Here is a 15,502-nt window from a genome sequence, read left to right on the forward strand (position 1 = left end):
GCGCCGGGGCCAGACGGAATACGGCTCCTTCCCCAGCTGAGTTTCCAGGGTAAAGGAGACAGAGACTGGAAGGGGAAGGGATGCCCCTGCTGCTGGGTTGTAGGGGTACACCAGGGGAGCCTAGAGCAGGCCCCCCAGTGGCGGGGGAAGGCTTCTGGGGAGGTGGTCCCTAAGTTGAAACTTGAAACGAGTGAGTCGGCCCCTCTGAATAATAAAACGTATGTTCATAGGAATTTTGGATAAGAAAATAATCGGACAAGTGTGAAGTGGGGCATTTATTATAGTCAAAGAGTTGAAAAGAACCTAACCAGTCACCCAGAAAGTGTCAATTCAAGAAACCTATATAAGTAGTAAACTGCATGGGGGGGTATGTGTGAGTTAAATAAATAAATAAATAAACAAACCAGTGCATCAATTCAATGAAATAATTAACAGTGTAAGTTGTGTACACACACACACACACACACATCTCTATCACTGAATGAAGGAGTTTACAGTTTGGAACGCGGAGCATGACTGAGCCATTTTCCACCTAGATGTAGCATATATGTGTGTGTGTGTGTGTTCATACTGAAGTGTTAATGATATTTCTCTCTGGGGAGCAGGGCTTGGAATGAAAGCAAGATTTATATTTAAACAACACAGGGCCTGAACGTAGTTAAAGGTTTTGATGTGTTTTGTCAGACAGCTCTCCAGAAATGGTCTATCAAGGTGTATTGCAACTATGCAGATTTTTTGCTTCCCAGTGACATTTACTAAAACCAGACATTATGAAACATCTTCATCTTTGTTCATTTGACACTAAAAAAACCCCCAAAAAACAAAAAAAACAAACCCATTGCTGTTTTAATTTGAAAAAAAAAAAAATTAACATAAGGAAAGGGGAGTACAACTAGGGGGCCAGGAAGGGCATTCCGGTGGAGAGAGCTGGCGCAGGCTGGTGGGATATCCGGCAGCTCCCGAGACCCTTATAGGGAGCGGCTGCCCTTCCCACAGCTTCCTGGGGCTCGCATGTGCTCCTGGTTTGCACTCAGATGGTGGGCACTGCTCCTAGCTGGGCTCCGCCTGCCAGAGGGGTGGGTCATTCCCAGTGGGCCTTGCCACCGGCCACCCAAACACCACCCACAATCCCGGTCCCCGCTGGCATGGCCGCCAGCCTCCTCTGGAGGCCCCCACTCCACACAGCTGGCCGCCCCCGCCCTCGGCCAGCCCAGTTTCCTGCCCCTCCCTCCCTCCCTCTCTCTCACTCTCTCTTGCTCTCTCCTCCCTCCAGCTGTTTCTCTGGCAGAGCTCTGTCCCATTCAGGCTAGTGAGGAGCTCGGGACAGCACAAGGTCTCCTGGAGAGCCTCCTGAAGGCTGAGGCTGTTTTGGGCTGGGTGGGGGGCATCCTGTGGCCGAGAGAAAGAAGCTGGACCACACAGGTCCCCTACACGGCCTCCAGTGGCCCGAAGTCCAGGGGAGCCCTTGGGAAGACCTAGGCGGAGACCAACCACAAGGTAGCACGCTTGCCTTTGACACTGTCTGGAGGGCCCAGCAAAGGGGAGAGTCATAGAGAGAGGAGGCCTGTGGTTCTGCTTAGCATTTAATGTTTGTCAAAATGAAAACCTGTTTTTTTCAGATTTCCGAAGTCATGCATGCTAATTGTAAAAAACAGCAGGGTCACCCTATTTTTAAAAGCGGCGAGCTCTGTGTTTTCCTTCATGAATGTTCACGGCTACAAGGCAGGTGTTTCCCTCTCACAGGTGTCCTCATTTTACAGGTGGGTGAACCAGGGCCCAGAGAGGGAAAGGCAGTGGCTCAGAGCGGCAAGACGGTAAGTGGGGGATGGTGGGGCGGGGAGCAGTGAGGGGAGGTTGAGATTGGAACAAAGCCGGTGTTACCGGCACAGACCACTGCCTCCGTACAGACTTCGAAGGAGGGCCTCACCCAGAGGTGGCCCTTCAGGGGGCTTTCTCCATAGCTCCCACACTTGCTCACTCACTAATTCATCTTGAGAGCCTACTAGATGGCGCAGACACAGCTAAGGATGTAGGTGTCGGCTCGCACACACATGTCCAACATCTGATTTGGCAACCTCCCTTGTGTTGCACAGGGGACTGTGCACTCCCATCTGTATTCCTCCAGGTTGCATTTTAACGGCTGCATGGAAAGGCTGTCTTGGGATTTATGTAACCGCTTCTCATCCTGGTTGCTTCCTTCTTATTTATTTATTTATTTGTTTGTTTGTTTCTTTTTTCCATGATTACAAGCGGTGCTCTCTCGTGTACATCATCTTTGCATGTCTGGCCTCTGGGTACTTTTCCAAAGGCCAAATCCCTGAGCCAAAGGTGTGCCTGTTTTTTAAGGTTTGTGAAGCTTCCAGCCGCTTCCCTCTACATTTCGTTATTAATGCTGATCACCCGCTGCAAGTTGCTTGTCCATTTTTCTTTTACGAGTCTATGGTTCAAGTCCGCTCCCATGTTTTTTTCTGTCAGTGTGTTTATCTTTGGCTGATTTTTAAGAGTTCTTTGTATGTGGACGATGGGAACCCTTTGGCCGTGCTATCTGTTGAGCACACCGGCCCTCCCCTCTGCTCCGGCTGGCACTTGGGCGCTGTGCTACTGTTGAAACGAGCACGCTGGAAAGGCTCGCCTTGAGCAAAGTTACGAACAACATATCATAATCCAGTAACCACCGCTCGCTACAAGTCTGATCCCTCAGACCAGCCTGTGGTTCCGATAGGCCAGCGAGGAGGGGGTCAGGTTTTGGGTCTGTCTTCTTTTTCTAGTAAGAGGCCTGATCCCCGCCCTCCCTTTTGGCAGCCCCTACTTCCTTTCAAAGAGCGATCTTACCTGTGGTTCTCACCATCTCTCCTCCTTTCTCCAGTCTCCGATGGTGGGAGGAGGGATGCTTGGCGTCTTCCCAAGAAAGAAGGCTTAGCTTAAACCAGGGATGCTCAGACGGTGGGGTGTCAGGCACTGAGAAGCCCACAGGAAGAGTTCCCTCCTGGCACCAAGGACTTTCTCTGGACTCTGCCAAAACTTCAGGGAATAGGTAAACTTTACTTTGGGCAAATCACTCTTCTCTCTGGCTTGATCCTTTCTGGGAGGTCCGTCTCTCCGTGCCTAGTCTCGTCTGTCTCTCCTGCCGGCCTGCGGCTCCTTCAGGCCAGACTTGAGATACTTACACTCCTCTCTATATCCTCTGGGTGCTCGGTAAATGTTCTTGAATAAGTGAAGTAATTAGGCCTCAGTTTTGCCATCTGTAAAATGGGACTGGAGGGTCAGACAACATCTCATCCCTCAGGTATTTCCTTAATTAATTCCTCCTGGTTGGCAAACCACTTTACTGCCATGCCTTTCTTGAATCCTCACTGTGGCTGTGTGATAAAGATATTATTAACATGCCCATTTTACAGATGAGGAGACTGAGCCCTGGGGAGGGGTTCTGATGTTAGAACTCCACGAAAGGCACTAGCACATTGTGGCTGAAGCATGAGTTTGTTTGGGTAAGTTTGAACCCCATCAGCCCCCTGCCAGCTGAGTGACATGGAACAAGTTATCTGTATGCTCTAGTCTCCTCATCTGTAGGACGGGGTTATCATAAAGACTACATGAGATCACACACGTGGAACAGTTAGCAGAGGGGTCATCACGTCGTAAGGAGCTCTAGCAACGTTAGCCAGGAGTCTTTGATCATTTCTACACCACACCTGCTGTCCATACTTTCAACACCCATCTGAGCCAAATAGAAATTATTATTAATTTCTTTACCAGTGGAGTATTAATGCTCAGATACCCATCAGGTTACAAAAGAAATCCCTCAAAGCCTGTTCCACTCACTCTGAGGTACCCTGCACGAGCATGGTTATTACTGCCCATAATGACTGCCATTTTCCAGGCGACAAAGTAGACTTGGGGCTTCTCAAAGCGTGGTCGTGGAATGCCGGCATCGGAACGATCATGAATCATATCATTCATGCCGAATAATCGTGGATATCTCCTAAAGCTTCAGTTTGGGCAATCAGAGTCTCCAAGGCGAGGCGTGGGAGTCTGCACGTGGCACCAGTTTCCCAGATGATTCGGATGTACCCCAAAACTTGAGGGCTACTGAGCTAGAGGACGTGCACATCTTTTCTGTGTGCCTTTTGTCCAGGTTTCTGGGTTGTTTATTGCATGCTGAGGTTGAATTTTTTTCCCTTTCTAAGCAAATATCTACGCACTTCTGTGAGCCTGTGTGTCTGTCCTGTGTCAGCAGTTGGGGCCAGGAGGCCTGGTGCAGAAGTGAAACTTTATCTTGTAGCACCATAGACAGTCGGAGCGTGCTAGCCGGCACCCAGTGTGTGGGCTTTGAAATTATTTTAAGAAACAGAAATCTTTCCTGCAGTGAAGACATAGGGAGGACGGCAGTTGGAATGCAGATACAAGCCATGTTATTCTAGTTGAAACAGAGGTGGAGGACTCCAGGCTGTGTTCGTGGAACCTCACTCTTGGAGCTTGGTGGGGCAGGTTGAAAATGGCATATCTATTCCAGACTGATCAGAGACCAAAATTCTGGAGTTTTGCAGAATTTGCTTCATGATCTTAGGCAAGGTATTTTCACTCCATGGCCATAATCATCTCATGTGCGAACAAGGAGGTTGAAGGTTGTATTAGTCAGGTAGTAGATGCGGTAACAAATAGTCCCAAACAGGTATAACAGCTCAGACAAAACAGATGTTTATGAGAAGACAGGTGTTTCTGCGTGGGGGAAGGTCCTCTTGCATGCTTGTCCCTACTGTCCCCTTGGACATCACCCCTGATGAAAGAAAGCATGGAGGTGTGTGGCATATTTGCTCCTTCACTACCCTCTGCCACATGGGAGAACTAGTCATATGACCAGTGTAGTCGCAAAGGAGGCTGGGAAATGGAGTTCTTGGCAGGGTGGTTCTATCCCAGTGCCTGCTGTATGCTGTGGAAGGGGAGGATGGATTTTTGTGGACAGCTAGCTGTCTCTGCCACAAATGTGGTATCTTTGGGTGTCTCCCATACTCTGATGTTCAGTCTAGATTCTCACTAACATGGTGCTAACAAGGTGATGTTGGACCCACAAACACTTTCCTATCCTAAAGATAATCCCCATCATCAGATATACTGAGTAAATGCCCATGGTCCAGACCCGTCAACGTGGGTTTCCCTGGAACTTAGGCAACTACTATTCTCTTTCCCTCCTGGAATACACATAACAATTCTATTGAGCACAGCACACTTCCTGAGCCCTAGGCTTTCATATCCAGTATCACCCTATAGACTGACCTGGAAAGGCTCCATGATTATCATCCCCATTTTAGAGATGAAGAGATTGAGGATCAGAGAGGTAAAGGGACTTGCCTAAGGTCACATACCTCATAAGCAAAAGAGCTGGAATTTGAACTCAGATAATCCTAGTCCTGTCCTGAGGTGGCATCGCATGTTGGATGTGTATGTGTAAGCCCGTATGTGTGCATGTGTGTGCGTGCTCCCATGTGCATGTGTGTGGTTAGGGTAGGGCGTCTCCTTGGGCTGCATCCCCCAGGGCTGGGCATGAGGAAGTAGAAGTGTAAGGAATTCTCCATATCGTGAGCATGGGCTGTGCTGGCCGGTCATAAGGCAGCTGAGTGGCTGTCCTGGCCTGGGAGATCTCAGTGTATCTAAGTGTCACAGTCACTGACCAGAAAAAAGGGAAGGGGATAGTGCGGGAGGACACAGACTGAGGGTGTCTGGATGGGACTGAGGCCTCAAGTGGGCCATGCACATAGTGGGTGGTGGGAAAAATTTCTTGCGTGAATAAGCCTATGGAGAAGTAGAAGCTGGACCAATGTGAGAACCTTAAATGAATCGGGCCCAATCTCTGGTCTGAAGGCCCTTTGGGGGCGAGAGGGAGGCAAATCAGTAACAACTGACTTTTCTTTATTCACCCAACAAACATTTATTAGTACCTACTATGTGTCTGACACCCCTCAAGGCAGAACGAGGAAAAAGACAGGACTCTTCCTGCTTCAGTGGAACTTTGGAGGGGCTGCGGGCTGGTTATGGTTGCCCCCACTTTAGACAGGAGGAAGGTGAGGCCCTGATTGGTTCAGTGACATTCCCGAGGTCACTTGGTGGGAGTAGGACCTGGGCTCCTAGTTCTCAGTCCAGAACACATCTTTGTTGCCTTGGCCGGGACTGGGATGCAGGGAAGGCGCCCTTTGGGTTGATAGTCACTTTGTGCCGCCTATGGATGGTCATCAGGACAGGTTGGTTTTAAGCAAAATTAGGAAACCCTTTAACTTACTTCTCTTTTGGAATTTCTGTAGTTTTGCAGTGATGGGCACAAGAGGATCCAGAAAGTAGAATTTCTTGCCTGGCTGAGTGGAAGGGAGAGGCGGTCATTCTATCCGGTGCAGTCCAAGAAGGGAAGAACAAGTGGTCACAGAATCCACAGCCACTTGCTCTAGAGTTTAGACCCCATCTCTGCTCCCTAACATCCTGTCACCTCTGTGTCCTCCTCTGTAAGATGGGTGTACTTCAAACACCTCCTTTATGGCATCATGGGGGATCACATGAGTTAATATACGTAAAGCACAGCATGGCGCACGGTCAGCTTAATGAAGACCTTTCTATTGTTTACTAGGAAAGCAGGCATGGAAATTTGCCTTTGCACACCTGGGTCCCTATGGGAGTCTGGCACCTCGTGGTCTTGGGTCCCCAGGTGGGAAAAGGTCATTTGGGTGCATCTCCTGGCTTCATGCTTTGCCCCTTTGAGAAGCCCTGGGCTGGGGGTGGTGGGGGAGGCTCAGGCCTTGTTCCGCAACCACCACCACCACCACCCCCGCCCCGTCAATAGCCACTCTGCAAGCTTGGAAGTACCAGCAGCTGACTCAGCAGGGGGAGTCAGTGACTACGCAGGCAACATGTCAGAATCGGTTCTGCTTTCTTGAGGTTCATGACTCGGATCCTCTGTCCCAGTCCTGGGGACAGCTCTTATGTAAGGAGATGGTTGGGTAAGGCAACTGGGGCAAGAGACCATGGCTAGCGTCTTCAGGTTTTCCTCTGGGAGCCTGGGCCCAGAAGGACAGGAGAGCTGGGTTTGGCGCCAGCCACCTGGGTGAGCTCGGGAAGCCTCAGGTGCTTGCTGTCTCAGCGTTGTGGAGAGCCCATCTGCAGTGCTCAGGAAATGATCATGGTGGCAATAAAAGACAGGGGGACGTACAACACGCACCCATCCCTTGTTACCTGGATTTGTTGGAATGGTTGTCGGCATCTGTGAATTCCTGAGTATGAGAGGAAGAGCTCAGGGAGCCAGTGTAGGAGTTCAGTCACCGCTGTTGTAACAAACACCATAGGTGAAGTGGCTCAAAACCATGCCCATGTCTCAGCTTAAGGTTCTGGAGGTCAGAAGGCCTGAACAGGTAGCACTGGGCTGGAAGCAAGGTGTTGGCAGGACTGGGTTCCTTTCAGAGGCTCCGGGGGACAATCTACCCCATCCCCACCTTTTCCAGCCTCAAAAGGCTGCTAGATCCATAGTCTGTTTCTTCATCTCCAAAGGCAGCGACAGTGGGTTGAGTCCTGCTTACGTGGGGTTGCTCTGACTCTCCTGGCCCCCTCTTTCATTGACAAGGACCTGTGTGAGGACATTGAGCCACCTGGATAATATGGGATAATCTCTCAATTCTCAAGACCCTTGATTCAATCCCAGCTGCAAAGTCCCCTTTTAACACATCAGGTAACATATTCTCAGGTTCCGGGGGTGAGGACACGGCATCTTTGGCGGAGGGAGGCATTATTCTGCCCACAGTGGGGGACATCTCGAACACTGTTCTGGGTCTGTTTCCTGAAGTGGGAAATTGAGAGTTCAATTTGGTGGCTGCTGCTGCAGTGACAGCTGGCTCAGTGAGGCACTGACCAGTCAGAACAGATGTGGGTGTGAACCACCCACGAGGCTGTACTGGGGTGTGTGGGTGACCTTCAAGCCTGACCGAGGCCCCGGGCTCTGGCAAGATTCAGCCTGGATTCAAATTCCAGCTCCACTACTTACAAATCCTGTGACTCTGAGCCAGTAAGTTTCTCATCTGTGAAATGGGATGGCAAGCTGTAAGTCAGGGTAGTGGTTAGGAAGAAGTGAAGGTGTCCACGTCTCGTGTGGAGCGTGGTGTCTGGAACCTGGTAAAGGACTCAATGTGAACTAGTGATCCTCCTGGTGGTTGGGCCTCTATGTCTGGCCCTGGTGATTTCTAGATGGAGAACCGTTCTGTTTCTGCCCTGTGCTGGGGTGGAAGATCTAGCCTGGCTCCTGGGCTGCAGGTACCCTCAAAGAAAGAGGGTTCATTGTTGGGAATGTGTATGCCAACTCATGCTTAAGTTTGGGGGGGGGGGCGGTACCAGATGCCCAGCCAGGCTTGTGTTCAACTAGAAGTTTCTCAGGCTCTGACATGGCTCCAGGGAGGGGCCATCTTACCCCTTCCGCTGTAAGACCCTACAGCTCCCTGTCCTGCAGTTCTACCCATGGGGCTCAGTTTCCTCCAAGTCTGTGTCTTTTTGAGTTTCTCTTTCTATTTCTGGCTCTGCTCCTAATTGTGCCACACTCTCTGTGTTGTCTGCTGGAACAACCCAAGAGGGCCCACTGGATTCGTTGAGTCCTAGCGGGATCCTGCTTTCTCTCTGATGGATTAATCTCCCCTCAGTCAGGAGCCTTCCTATCTGGTAGGCCCAAGAGAAATCTCTAATTGACAAGGAATCGAATTGACATCAACCTTGACATTGTCTAGTCCAGGGATGGAGCTCCTCACTCATGAGCCACGGCAGACATGGATCTGTTTCAGTTATTTATCTCTGTGATTCAGATCACTCCTAAATGTGAAATGGCTTCAGATGACTTCTTTATTCACCGTTCTGTAGCTGGACTGAGTTCTGCAGGGATGGCCCATGTTCATTCCTTGGGGTCTCTGTCGGGTCACTCATGGGCTGTGATCAGCCGGGAGCTTGACTGGGGCAGGGCTCCTTAAGATGGCCTCATGTCCTGCGGGGACGCGTGCTGCCTCTCCCCACATGGCACCACTGCCTGGACTTCTCTCCCCGGGGGCTCAGGACTCTGGGAGAGTGAAAGCCAAAGCTGCCAGGCCTCCTGAGATCTAGGCTTGGGGTTGGTAAGTATCACTTCTGCCACATTTCGTTGGTCACAGCACATCACCAGCCCAGCCCAGACTCAAAGGGAAAAGCAGTAGGGTTCACCTCTTGATGGAGGAGCAAAGTGCATCTATGGGAAGGGGGTGATGTTAGGGCCCATCGGTGATAATGAGCTATCATCCAGATTTGACCTTAAAATTCGGTGGATGACGATGGTCATCTGAGATGATCATGTGTCATTCCCGAGTGCCTTAGTCTGTTGGGGCTGCTCTCACAAAATACCAGAGACCGGGGCCTTGTAAATGTCAGACACTGATGGTTCATAGTCCTGGAGACTGGAAGTTCAAGGGTCAGGGTGCTGACGTGGTCAGGTTCTTCTGGGCTACAGATGGCTGACCTCTCACTGTGTCTTCACACAGTGGAGGGGATGAGGGAGCTTTCTGGGGTCTATTTTATAAGAGCACTGATCCCACTCATTAGGGCTCTACCCTCATGACCTCATCGCCTCCCAAAGACCCCACCTCTGAATACTGTCACACTGAGGGTTAGGACATCAACATACGATTTGGGGTGTGGGGAAGGGGCAGAGGGGACACAAACATTCAGACCAGAGGCCTGAGTGTGAGTTAGTCCCCCCTTTCACTGCTCAGATGGAGAAACAAGCTCGAGAAAGGGAGAAGGACTTGTCTAAAGGGGCCCTTGAAGGTAGTGAGAGAACAAGGATAGCGCTTCTGTTCCCCCCACCAGCATTTATTGAGCACCTACTGTGTGCCAGGAATATGGCATCCAGGGAGAGACCAGCCCTGCCCTCAGGGGGCTCCCTGTCACTTGGGAAGACAGGTATGTAAACAGAGTGGGGTCCCTCCAGCTGGAAGGTTGGCTTTCATGGCGGGGTGCACAGCGCCAATTGCTCCTGGGTCATGATCACCCATGATATTTCAATCCATCATCCATTCACAACAGTAGTTGAACCCTGGTCATTTGATTAAAAGCACATTGTTGGTGGTTTTTTAGTTTTTTTGTTTTTGTTTTGTTTTATTTCGTTTTTACAGATTTTATTTATCTATTTGCAAGAGAGCAAATGAATGGGGGGAGGTGCAGAGGAAGAGGGACAGGCAGACTCCATGCTGAGCACGGATCCCAACTTGGGGCTCAATCCCACAACCTGAGCCAATACGGAGAGTTGAGTGCTCAATCAGCTGAGCCATCCAGGCCTCCTGAAAGCATATCGTTAAATACACTCAATGCGCCCAGTACTATAGGGGCAAAGAGCTTTGCTGGGGGTGCCTTTGCTGGAGAAGTCTGGAAATAGCACCTTGAGAAAAAAGTACAGATTTGAGCAGGCTCCAAGGATGAGCTGGCTTTCGATGAGACCTCTAGTTGGCTGGAGCAGAAGCTGGCCAGAAATAAAAGATATTTCAGGTGGGGAAAGCAGCATGAAGAGAGATTTGGAAACTTCATGAGCCTGGGGTGTCTGGTGTGGTGGGCAGAAGCAGGGAGTGGCCGGGGGGAGTCTGGACACTCTGCAGGGTCTTGAAGATCCCACCCAATTTTCTGGGTGGTCCAAGGCTGCCAGTATTCACCAGAACAGCATCCTGTTGTCCCGAGGCTCACTCTCTCCAAACTCTGTGCTTATGCTCAAACGTTTGAACAATTGAAGATTCCAGACAACCCCAAGCTAATTGAGTTTGAGCTTCCAACTTGGCAGAGGGCATGTTGGTTTGTGACTCTATCGCTTGGGTTGTCTGGTCCAGAAACCAGCTTGGAAAAGAGAACATTTCTTTGCATTGGTGGCTTTTGTGACAGAATGATGGGTCCGCTCTCCTCCTGTGCCTGGGACTTGCTGACGGATGGAAACGCGGAGCTTGGGGCTAAAGAAAGTTGATTTAGGCTGGCACCCGTGGTCAGCCTGGGATTGTTTACTGCGGGGAGACTTTGCCAATGCTCCATTGGAGCCAGACTGAGCCGGGCTGGGAGCCGAAGGGCCCACCGGCCTCCCAGAGGCAGGGGAGGTAGAGCTGACTGACGTTGAGAGAGTCTTTGGGGGAGTGAAGGCAATCTGCAGTCTCTTTTCTCGCTGACTTGTCTCACAGGGGGCCCCTTCAGCTGTCGGGGATTTGGGTCACGAAGAAAAAGGACGTCCCTTGAGTCAGAATGGGACATCCATCTGGTGCGTAGAAGGAGAAACTCGGCCAGCTCACAGACCTGTTTTGAAACCAGTTTCTGCTTGCTGGCTGTGAAACGCAGAAAAATCACTTAACTGCTCTGTGCCTCAGTTTACCCCACTGTAAACTGGGGATCACCAGGGTGTTATGTGGCTTACATGAGATCATGTGTGGCCCAGAGGTGGGACTGAAAAGCACTGTGGCCTCTGCGTGAGGGGGCCGGTCTCCAGTGGCTCAGAATGGTGATGGGGGAGTAGGGACCAGAAGTCCCGAGCCAGGAGGGGCTGAGAAATGCCAAGTGTGGACCATGCCAGGGTAATGTTTGGCTCCACACTTTCCCCTCCATTTCCTGCCTTAGCCCAAAAACATGGCAGGAGTGGGTGGGGACCTTGAATCGCCAGCCTTTCTTCTCTTGGGGGATGCCGGGCCTGCCTGGCCTCAATGGACCTTTCTTTTTCTGATCCTTCCCCCCCTCCATTTCCTCCTGTGAAAAACCCCAGCCATGAAGGAAATCTGGAACAGGGCTCTGGGGAAGGGCAGGGCAGCTTCCTGGAGCCTGGCTGGGCGATGGCTCTCACCTCACCCTCACCAATTCCTGGCAGGCCTGGTGGTGAGGGCCCTGGTCAGCCTGGGGTCCCGGGCCTCCTCCCTGTACAGCCTGGCTGGCCCCGGCTCCACAGTTTCTGTTTGCTCCACGTTCTTGGGCCTCTCCCAGCGCTGGCATCTCATGTTTCCCAGGAAGCCATATCACCCAAAGTTCTTCCTTCTCAGAGCTTCTTGTGTTGTGTCCCTTGCCCCAGCGGACAGCTAGCTTCCACTGGCTGAGTCCCTGCTGGGCTTCTGCCCCATCCTACTTCCTGTCTTTCAGATTGTCTTCTGGGGCCAGTAGGCACCCCCTAGCTTGTATGCAGCCATACTTTCCTATCCAGGATGAGGCTCAGAGAGGTAGGTCGGTTGCCTAACGTCACACAGGAGACGGGCCCCTGACACCTCCTTCTCTACCTGCCCCTACACCTAATTGTATCCCACATGGCTCTTCTTGTTTTCCTGGCCCCTTTGTCCAGAGTCTACCTACCCTCCTCCTTTGTGGCTTCTGGGCCTTTCTACCTTTTTTTTTTTTTTTTTTAAAGATTTTATTTATTTATTGAACAGAGAGATCACAAGTAGGCAGAGAGGCAGGCAGAGAGAGAGGAGGAAGCAGGCTCCCCGCTGAGCAGAGAGCCCAATGCGGGGCTCGATCCCAGGACCCTGGAATCATGACCTGAGCCGGAGGCAGAGGCTTCAACCCACTAAGCCACCCAGGTGCCCCTGGGCCTTTCTACCTTAAGTCTGCCTCACATCCTCCCTATTCCAACTAGGGCTATATCTTATTCTCTTATCTCTTCTTCCTTTTTTTTTTTTTTTTAAATCAAATGCCCAGTTCTGTCAGAAGCCCATTCTATCCAGGTGTCCAGTTGAAAACCAAAGCAATCCAACTCATTCACACTGAGGTATTTACAACTAATGACAGCTCACCAGAGTGGGGGTTTGTGAGCAAGGTGGCTTGAGTCAGCAGAGAAAGTCTGTGCTGGTGGACATCCAGGCACTGTAGACACAAGGCTAAGGGATCTTTTGGCCAGGGATTCCCAGGCAAGCCAGCAGCAGCTCTGTCCTCTTCCAGAGATCCGAGGACAGGCAGTTACAGAATCAATTTCATAGAAGTGTATATTTCCAACTTCCTCACACCTCTGCCAGAGAGGGCTTCTCTGTCCCTCCTTTTTCTTGTAGATAGAATGGCCAGAATTGAGCCTTTTTTTTTTTTTCCCCTGTGACGAAGCTGCACTTTAGCAGCGTGGGAGGCCATGGGGACAAGTGTCGCAATCTGGGCACACCCCATGTCTACAGGGTCCGCCCGTCTGCCACTTTCTCCCAGAGCCTGGGGGCAGAGGTACTTGCCACAGCCATGTCCTGGATCTTAGGTGAGGAGCCTGGTGTCCCTGTCACCCTTCACTGAACTAAGAAAACTGTCCCCCGATGCGGGCATTGGTGGGGAGCCTGGAGTCTGGGCAGGTGTGGGGAGAAGCCCTTCTGGTCCAGGTACGTCTGGAGAGGCAGGAGGCATGGCCAATGGCATTTCCAGAATCCTACTCACTGTCTGTTTCACAGTCCTTGACTTCCTAGCTATGAGACCTTGCTTTCCTTATCTGTAAAATGGGGGAGAGGTTGACACTGCCTCATAGGGATTTTGGGGTTGGGGAGATAGATGTAGGGGAGGGCATGTTTTATGTTTTATCTTTTTTTTTTTCCCTTTAATATTTGCCACCATAAGCTGTTTAAAGGAAGAATGCGGAATGGGGCGTCCACACATAGCATGCGTGCAGCTCCGGGGCCCAGTGATCAATAAATGCTCAGTGTTTGCGATTTTGCCACTAGCGGTCCGGTCCAGTCTGTGTCCCTAGCGATGAGGTGGCTTTGGGAAGAAGCTCTGCTCCTTTCTGCTTTCTTGCTGCAAGGGTTTGAGCAAGTTGCTTCACCTCGTTGAGAGCCATGTTCTCGAAGACTCTAGGTGCATTGAGAGGGTGGTTGAGAGGGCACAGGGGTGAAGTCGGAAGTGCTCCTGGCTCCAGGGCAGTGATAGGCTTCTGGAACCATTTGAAACTGTCTCTCTGGGCATCATCTGGCTCCTCCAAGGGTGGGCGGCAGTGGGGGGGTGCTGCTGGTTGGTTTCTCCCTTCCATGTCATATGGAAATCCTGCAGGCATCTTGGGACATTCACATTCCTGAGGGGGCTCTAAGACTCGAGGATCCTGGGCTCTGTCCCCAGACAGGGGTACAGAGCCAGGCCACTGTGAGGAGCTGGGACTAAGGCAGGCTGGCCCTTGTCTTCTCAGTGTACTTCCCTGCCCTATGACCGCTTGCCTCCTTCTCACTCTCCCTCCTCCCCCCTCCACCTCCTCTTCCCCACTCCCTCCCCTCATTCTCCCTCCCCTCTTCCCCCCTCCCTTCCCCTTTCTTCCCAAGCCAGTGCTCTAAGTTCCAGAGGCTGAGTGGACATCTTTGGGCAAAAGCAAGCACTTACCTTGAGGTGAGGGAGGGTCTCTGAGGTTCTGGGTGCCAGCTGGGCTCTCTGACTTCTGTCTGGGAGCTAGCTGAGATAAGATGCCAGGAAAAAAAGAAGCAGGCCTCAGTGGTCCAGGAAACTTGTCGCAGGCACCCCACAGCCCTGCGCACATTGTGGGCACTGCACAGGTGCTAGTGAGGGGGGATGGACCAGCAAGCCCCAACAGCGGAGGGGCACACTCCGGGAACCATAGTCTGGAGCATCGCCTCAAGACCCCTTCCTCTCTTAGCAAAAACCGAACACTCACTAAAGTTATTTTGAGGTTGTGTGTCTATTTTTAAAACATAAAATTATTTTGAGGGTGCTTTGTTTAAACAAACAAACAAAAAGGCATGGAAATTTTGCATTCAGTGACATAATATTCTCCTGCATTTAAAGACAGAAATTGTGACCCTCAGAAATCTTTGGGTCAGCTCCACAGAGGGGACCTTCATCTGTGTTCTGGTTTCCTGTCTCTATGGCTCATTCAGAGAAATTTGGGGTAGAAAATGCATGGATCGTCAGGTTTGAGGGGGACAGTGACAGACGACTGACTCTTCTTCCCCACCCCACCCCCATCTCTCCACTGTGTATTGAGGAAATAGGCACAGAGAGGTTAAGTGACTTGCTCAGAGTCACACAGCTGGTAAGCAGCAGAGCTAGAGTTTGAAGCCAGATAGCGTTCGCCCTAACACTTCAAGAGAAACCCCTTGGGTGAGTCCCTGTTCCCCTTCCCCTGCTGCATCTATGGCTGGGCAGCTGGGGCAGTTTCCTGGACATCTGAGACCCACTTCCTTCCACTGCATCGCCTCTGGTCACAATCAGCTCCCAGACCTAAGAACCATGAAGAACCCAGCTAGCGCCTGGGGCTGCAAGGATGCTCCCCTTGGAGACAGGGACAGTTTTGCCCAAAGATGCAAACTTTAGGATTCCCCAGCTCAAGTCCTGGACCTCTGGCCTGGGCTGGGTCTCTCTAGAGGAAACAGCGTGTGTGCCTTTCTTCTGAGGCAATGGCCAGCCTCTTTCTCCAGGTGGTTTGGCTTCTGCCCAGTGTCTGGCCCTTGGCTCCTTGACTGCTCTCCGTGAGCCAACTGTGAGTTGGCAGGTTTCTGAGAACTCATTTCCAGAAGAGGAAACTGAGGCCCAAACATGA

General features: G+C 51.2%; 1 protein-coding gene across 6 annotated transcripts in view; it reads left to right on the forward strand.

The window, feature by feature from the left end:
- The first annotated feature begins 1,266 nt into the window (after nucleotides 1-1,266).
- Nucleotides 1,267-15,502, forward strand: part of CMKLR1 (chemerin chemokine-like receptor 1) — a 47,315-nt gene continuing 33,079 nt past the window's right edge. The window contains exons 1-3 of one of the 6 annotated variants that reach the window (XM_044244112.1): nucleotides 1,267-1,497; nucleotides 1,774-1,814; nucleotides 2,867-3,034. The gene's annotated coding sequence lies outside the window, so the exon portion shown is untranslated. The other 5 variants (XM_044244110.1, XM_044244111.1, XM_044244115.1 and 2 more) reach the window with 5 other exon arrangements.

This window comes from Neovison vison, chromosome 3 (assembly GCF_020171115.1).
Source record: "Neovison vison isolate M4711 chromosome 3, ASM_NN_V1, whole genome shotgun sequence".
NCBI classification, from domain to species: Eukaryota; Metazoa; Chordata; class Mammalia; order Carnivora; family Mustelidae; genus Neogale; species Neogale vison.